General features: G+C 42.3%; 1 long non-coding RNA gene across 1 annotated transcript; it reads left to right on the forward strand.

Moving 5' to 3' along the window:
• Positions 1 to 4,655: 4,655 nt before the first annotated feature.
• Positions 4,656 to 5,319, forward strand: LOC116969384. Its single transcript, XR_004410743.1, has 3 exons — positions 4,656 to 4,811; positions 5,097 to 5,144; positions 5,301 to 5,319. It is a non-coding gene; the product is annotated as an uncharacterized LOC116969384 (long non-coding RNA).
• The last annotated feature ends 1,775 nt before the right edge of the window (positions 5,320 to 7,094 follow it).

Genomic DNA, 7,094 nt, shown 5'->3' on the forward strand with positions numbered 1-7,094 from the left:
CGCCTCCCCGCCTCTCCAGCCCGTTATACATCCCTCCCCCTCCCCCTCCCCCTCCCCCTCCCCCTCCCCCTCCCCCTCCCGCTCCCAACCAAAGTCAGCTCCTCTAGTATCTTTGGACCCAACCCGTCCGCTCCAAACGGCCTCCAGCTGCTGATATCCCCCCCAACCCCACTACCCTTGTCCACTACTCACATCTGCCGACGGTCGCTCCCGGGCGGCCCCGACCAACACGGACAACTGCCGACGGTCGCGCGCTGGTTCCCGCCCAATCCGCCCGTTATTGCCCGTGCCCGCGCGCTGCCCGCTGGGAGGGTGGAGCCGGTTTCCAGAAGGTTCTTCACCCAACGGTCATTCATTCCACGGTTGGATAAAACAACAACACCGGGTTGGCCCCGCCCCCCGCGCGGCCGGAGCATCTTTTCCCGGTAAGTTTCCGCAGCAGCTCCGAGATTAGATGTTAAACACATTCCTCTACAACAGGCTGGCATTAGTGACAATGTTACAACATGTTGAGATTAAAAAAATCAATCTGTAATTTATCCCATCAGATAAAGCATAAAAATAAGTTTAATTTGACACCTAATTCACTTTCATGTCTCCAGTATTTAAAAAGTTATGGCCATTTTCTTTTCTTTTTTAAAATATTTAATTTTATTAGAAGTAAGTACAGTCATATAATATATATTTTCATAATACATTTTATGTACAACTTCTTTTTCTTTTTTTTGTTACACTGAAAAAAGATTAGAATAAGAAAAAGAAGTTAGATAGTAAAGGATAGAAAGATGTGAAATATATAGTGTGTGAAAAAAGAAAAGGAGTAAATGAAGAAAGTTGAGAGACAATAGAGAAAATAAAATAAAATAAAAAAAGAAAAGGAGATCATTATTTATAGTCTTGACCAACCCTCGTCCAGTCCTGAAACAGTTATTTTTTACAATTGTGTTGCACCATATGATTCCAAAAAAACGACGAATGGAGACCAACTCGTTATGAATTGGTCTGATTTATCCATTAGGAGGAATCGCATTTCCTCAAGATGAGCGGTGTCCAACATACTTGCAATCCACATTTTAAGCGTTGGTATAGGGTGATTTCACGAAAGGTCACTGGAGCGTAAATCCCCACTCATGTGACCGAAAATTTTAACTGGGGGACAAGCGTCACTTCCGGTACATGTTAGTGGATGGGAAAACACGCGCTTTCACATCCGTTAAAAACATCGAAAACGGCCAGGTTTTGAGCTGCAATTGAGTGAGCCGGTCGGGGTGACCGTGAGGAACAGCTACCTAAATTTACAGTCCAAAAAAAAGATAGAAACTAAGGTAAATACAAGAGGGAGCTGAAGGGGCAAAATAAGCGGAAGTGCTAGCGGACATTTTTCATGGAGATTTAAAGATCCAAAATATCAGGAATTATCGCGTTTGCTCGCTGCATTTCATCAAAAGTGGCATTATTGACTTTGTTATCTTTATTCATTTGTTAGATGAAAAGTATTAAAAGTTAGAAATCCTTCGGTAAAATTGCAAAATCGCCCATGGTTCTCGGGTGGGTTTTAACATGCAAAATGAACACGCTTCTGAAGCTCCATTTACCATTTAAATCATCGTAAACTCTCAATGCGTTTGGAAATCAATTTTACTCAGATGCAAGCTTACGATTATTTAAATGGTAAATGGAGCTTCAGAAGCGTGTTCATTTTGCATGTTAAAACCCACCCGAGAACCATGGGCGATTTTGCAATTTTACTGACGGGTTTCTAACTTTTAATACTTTTCATCTAACAAATGAATAAAGATAACAAAGTCAATAATGCCACTTTTGATGAAATGCAGCGAGCAAACGCGATAATTCCCGATATTTTGGATCTTTAAATCTCCACGAAAAATGTCCGCTAGCACTTCCGCTTATTTTGCCCCTTCAGCTCCCTCTTGTAATTGTAAACCTTAGTTTCTATCTTCTTTTTGGACTGTAAATTTAGGTAGCTGTTCCTCACGGTCACCCCGACCGGCTCAGTAAATTGCAGCTCAAAATCTGGCCGTTTTCGATGTTTTTAACGGGTGTGAAAGTGCGTGTTTTCCCATTCACTAACATGTACCGGAAGTGACGCTTGTCCCCCAGTTAAAATTTTCGGTCACGTGAGTGGGGATTTACGCTCCAGTGACCTTTCGTGAAATCACCCTATTGATGTACCCTTCCAAAATTTAAGAATTAATTTTTTTGCTATTATTAAACCATAGTTAAGGAATAGATTTTGAGATGTGTTCAATTTATTCACATCTTCCATTACGCCAAATATAATCATTTCAGTATTAGGTTCCATTCTTGTCTTGAATAATTTTGTAAATATTTCAAAAATATCATTCCAAAATCTATAAAGTTTTATGCAGGAAACTAAGGAGTGTGTTATAGTTGCCTTTTGGGCTAGACATTTATCACAAGTGGCGGATATATTTGGATAAAATTTGTTCAATCTTGTTTTTGAATAATATAATCTATGTACAATTTTAAATTGAATTAGATTATGTCTTACATTAATTGAACATTTGTGAATATATATCAGGTATTTTTCCCATTTAACCTTCGTAATTTTTATCATTAGTTCCCGTTCCCACTCTTCTCTAAGTACCTCTGTCGATGGTAGGTCTATATTTAGAATACTATTATATAAATATGATATTAATTTTTGTGAGTCAGCTTCAATATTCATTGCTTCTTCCAATAAGTCAGGAGTTACTTTTTGATATCCTTGTATATATTTTTTCACGAAATTGCAAATCTGAAGATATTTAAAATATTGGTTGTTTTTCAATTTAAATTTTAATTGTAGTTGTTGGAATGATAGTAAGTTTCCCATTTCATACATATCCCCGATCCTTCTAATTCCGAGACTTTCCCATTGGTTATATGTCTTATCAATAAGAGATGGTTTAAATAAAGGGTTATTCGCTATTGGCATTAACAGTGATAGATTTCTTAATTTTAAAGATAATTTTATTTGTTTCCAAATTCTTATTGTACCATATATAATTGGGTTCTTCTTATATATTGTGTTATTCAGTTTTTTTGGGGAGGAGAGGATCATTCCTATATTACAAGGATGGCAATCCTCCTTCTCCATTTTTATCCATTCTGTCTGTTGGGTAGAACTATCCAACCAATAAATCATATTCTTAATATGCACTGCCCAGTAATAATACATAAAATTCGGAAGTGAAAGTCCCCCGACCTCTTTTGGTTTACATAAGTGTTTTTTTGTGATTCTATGTGATCTATAGTCCCAAATATAATTAGTAATATTAGAGTCTAATTTAAAAAAAAAATATTTTGGTATATATACCGGTATAGATTGAAATAGGTATAGTAATTGTGGTAGGAAGATCATTTTTATTGCATTTATTCTACCTAATAATGATAAGGGAAGTGTTTTCCAAAATTTAATCAACGTATTAAGTTTATTTAATAAAGGCATGAAATTAGCATTGAATAATGCTTTATATTTTCTAGTAATCTGAATACCCAAATATTTAAATTTTTCTGTTGCGATTTTAAAGGGGAACTTCAGTAAGTGTGTAGGTTCTTGAGGTTTTGTGAATGTAAATCTTGAATCAGCACTGTAAAATGGTTATGTGAAGGGAAAATGGAGGTCAGGTGAACTGGGTTGAAACTTAAAATGTCTGCTCACCAAAGTTGCTGACTATGTGGCTGCAGGCCTCAGGAAGTTGTGATCCTGAGAAATACACATTATCCTGCTGATGCTGCATATTCGCAACTTTGATCTTCCCCGCACTCGTCTGATTGAGGTGGCTGAGTTTCAGAAGGCTGAAGAATATGTAACCCACTGGCTCCCGAATGTCTGAGAAATGTCCCTGTCTTAGCTCTAGTATTGTTCCACTTATTAACATCTCCCATTGTGTACTCCCTGTCTTAGCTCTAGTATTGTTCCACTAATTAACATCTCCCATTGTGTATGTGCCTGTTATCATGACCATTGTACATCTCCCATTCGTGTATGTGCCTGTTATCATGACCATTGTACCTCTCCCATTGTGTACAGGTCTGTCGATTGTTTGGGTAATGTGGGAGGGGGGCTAAACGGTGGCATTAATGTATATAAAGCATTGCAATTAAGGGCAGTCGGCTGGACTCTTTGCTAGGTTGTCAAACCTGTGTGGAGACTCCTGCTCAATAAACGTACGTTTAAAGCAACCCTGGTGCCTGGTCGATTATTGTCGAAACAACCGATGTGAGAGAAAAAGTGAATTAACATTTGGTGGCAGCGGTGGGATGTCAACCAGCGACTGATCGAGCCGGCGAGTGAATCCACTGGGCGACGGGATCGATGTGAAGGAGGTACCGCCAAGTGAGTAGATTTAGTTAAATCTCCTCTTGGTCCTTCCTCGTATCCCGGCGTAGCAGGGTAATTCGCTGACTTGCATCAGTTGGTGGGACGACATCCGAACGTTCCGGTTGTGGGCACTGGGATAGGGCCGTCTCGAGGATTATCCTAGTCTGATCGAGCGGATAAAACACCCCGTAGAGGGGGACCGTGGACGGTATATAAGAGGAGTGCACTGTGTATAGGAAGTTAACTAGTATTGAGACGTTAACTGAGACCAAGGTACCCCCATATCTCACCGAAAGTCCACTTCAAAGTGACTGAGTGAGATACGGTGGAACCAAGGACTCTAGGTTAACCCTGAAAGAGTTAACAAGTATTGAGTGTTAACCGAGACCAAGGTACTCCCATATCTCACAGAAAGTCCGCTTTAAAGTGGCCGAGTGAGATACGGTGGAACCAAGGACTCTAGGTTAACCCTGAAATATTGTTGTGATATTTGTGTAACCGTCTCGAGGATTATCCTAGTCTGATCGAGCGGATAAAAAAACCCCGTAGAGGGGGACCGTGGACGGTATATAAGAGGAGTGCACTGTGTATGGGAAGTTAACTGGTATTGAGACGTTAACCGAGACCAAGGTACCTCCGTATCTCACTGAAAGTCCGCCTTAGACTGGTTGTTAAGAGAGGAAATCCTCCACGCGAAGGTCAGGAATTGAAGTGACCAAGTGAGATACGGCGGAACCAAGGACTCTAGGTTAACCCTGAAAGAGTTAACAAGTATTGAGTGTTAGCCGAGACCAAGGTACCCCGTACCTCACAGAAAGTCCGCTTTAAAGTGGCCGAGTGAGATACGGCGGAACCAAGGACTCACGGTTAACCCTGAATTATTGGTGTGTAATAGCATAAGTGTATATTGAATCGTCGGATTAAAAAGTATTGAGTGTTAACCGAGACCAAGGTACCTCCGTATCTCACAGAAAGTCCGCTTAGACTGGTTGTTAAGAGAGGAAATCCTCCACGCGAAGGTCAGGAATTGAAGTGACCGAGTGAGATACGGCAGAACCAAGGACTCGCGGTTAACCCTGAAATATTGTGTGTGATATTATAAGTTTAAAAATGGGTAATGGTATGGACACCAGTGGTCACCCAGACCGGCCATTACATCAGCTATGTTTCTTGCATCCAGAAATGGAGGAGACCTTTAGGCGTATGTCGGGAGGACTCATTCATAAACTGGGGAAGGATGAATGGCCTGAAGGGGGTTCCAATGATATGGGTGTGTTGTCAAGGGCTCAAAGTGTGATATGGAAAACGGATAGAAAAAATATATATAAAAAGGCCATTCAGTTGTGGATCGATCATTGTAACAAAGAAAAGGCACGGTCTTTAACGGCCAGTTGGCAGAATAATGCCTTGAAACTAGGAATACCCCTGACCGAGGGGGGTCAGGAGAAGTCAGTGACAGTATTAAAACAAGAATGCAGGCATGCAAAGGAAAGTAAGGATCGTCAGCAGAGAGAGAGACAAAATAAGGCCAAGGTAGATAAAGACTTACGTAAGTCGGTGGCTGGCATAGATTTGGGAGGTGACGACGAGGAGGAGGTAGAGGATTATCCTTGGGGAGTCCGTGGAGCACCCCCGTTGAACCAGCCTGCCCCCGTTGCCAGTCCTGTGTCCGCAAATGTGCGGCTCACACGACAGGAGATTCCCCGGTCCAAATCGGTAACAGGTTGGCTGATGAAGCGGCTAAGTGTGCTTCACGCGATAGATTTAAAGTGGTGGGTAGTATGATGAGGCAGGTGAAAAGCCTTTATATGGGCTCGTCTGAATCTGAGAAACCTATGCCAACCATAAATGATGTATTGCTCTTACAGGGGGACGCCTCTGCTAATGTTATAATGGAATGGGAGCAGCTGGGCTGTCGGAAGGCTGACTCTGGACTGTGGCTCACGCCGGCCGGACAGACCTGTATGACAGACCAGTTAGCGACCTGGGTCATTGATTGCCTACATCTAGCCACTCACTGTGGGGCCACCCTGCTAGTAGACGCTCTCTTACAGGCATGGTGGCATCCTCGACTTAAGGTTTTGGCAGCACAAACTAGCGCACGGTGCCTCACCTGTGCGACACACAACCCAGGTAAAGGAGTTGTCTGCCAGACAGGTCGTACTCCATTACCTACTGCTCCGTTTGAAACCTTACAGATGGATTTTATTGATTTGCCTAAGTGTCAGTGTTATAAACATGTACTTGTTATTGTTGATGTGTTTTCTAGGTGGATTGAAGCCTTTCCCACCACTGATTGTACTGCTTCTACGGTGGTGTCTATTTTATTACGGCAGTTTGTTCCTCGATTTGGGGTTCCAACCACCATCAGTTCGGATAACGGCCCTCACTTTATTGCCGCTATCAATAAAGAATTGTGCCGACAGCTGGGAGTAACTCAGCGGCTGCATTGTGCTTATCGCCCACAGGCTGCAGGAATGGTGGAACGCTTGAACCAGACCCTGAAGACCAAGCTTGCCAAGCTGGTGGACCAATCAGGCTCCACATGGGTTAAAATGTTGCCTGTTGCTTTGTTCCAGATCAGAGTCCTTCCAGCAGGGAAGACAAGGTTGTCTCCTGCAGAGATCATCTATGGCCGACCTCTGCGCACCCCCTGGACAGACATTATCCCGGCCACAATGACATTGCATCACATGACGGAGGAGATGGTCTCTTACGTCCTTGCCCTTACAAGGGCCCTGCGTGA

The sequence above is a fragment of the Amblyraja radiata genome, unplaced genomic scaffold (genome assembly GCF_010909765.2).
Source record: "Amblyraja radiata isolate CabotCenter1 unplaced genomic scaffold, sAmbRad1.1.pri S35, whole genome shotgun sequence".
Lineage (NCBI taxonomy): Eukaryota > Metazoa > Chordata > Chondrichthyes > Rajiformes > Rajidae > Amblyraja > Amblyraja radiata.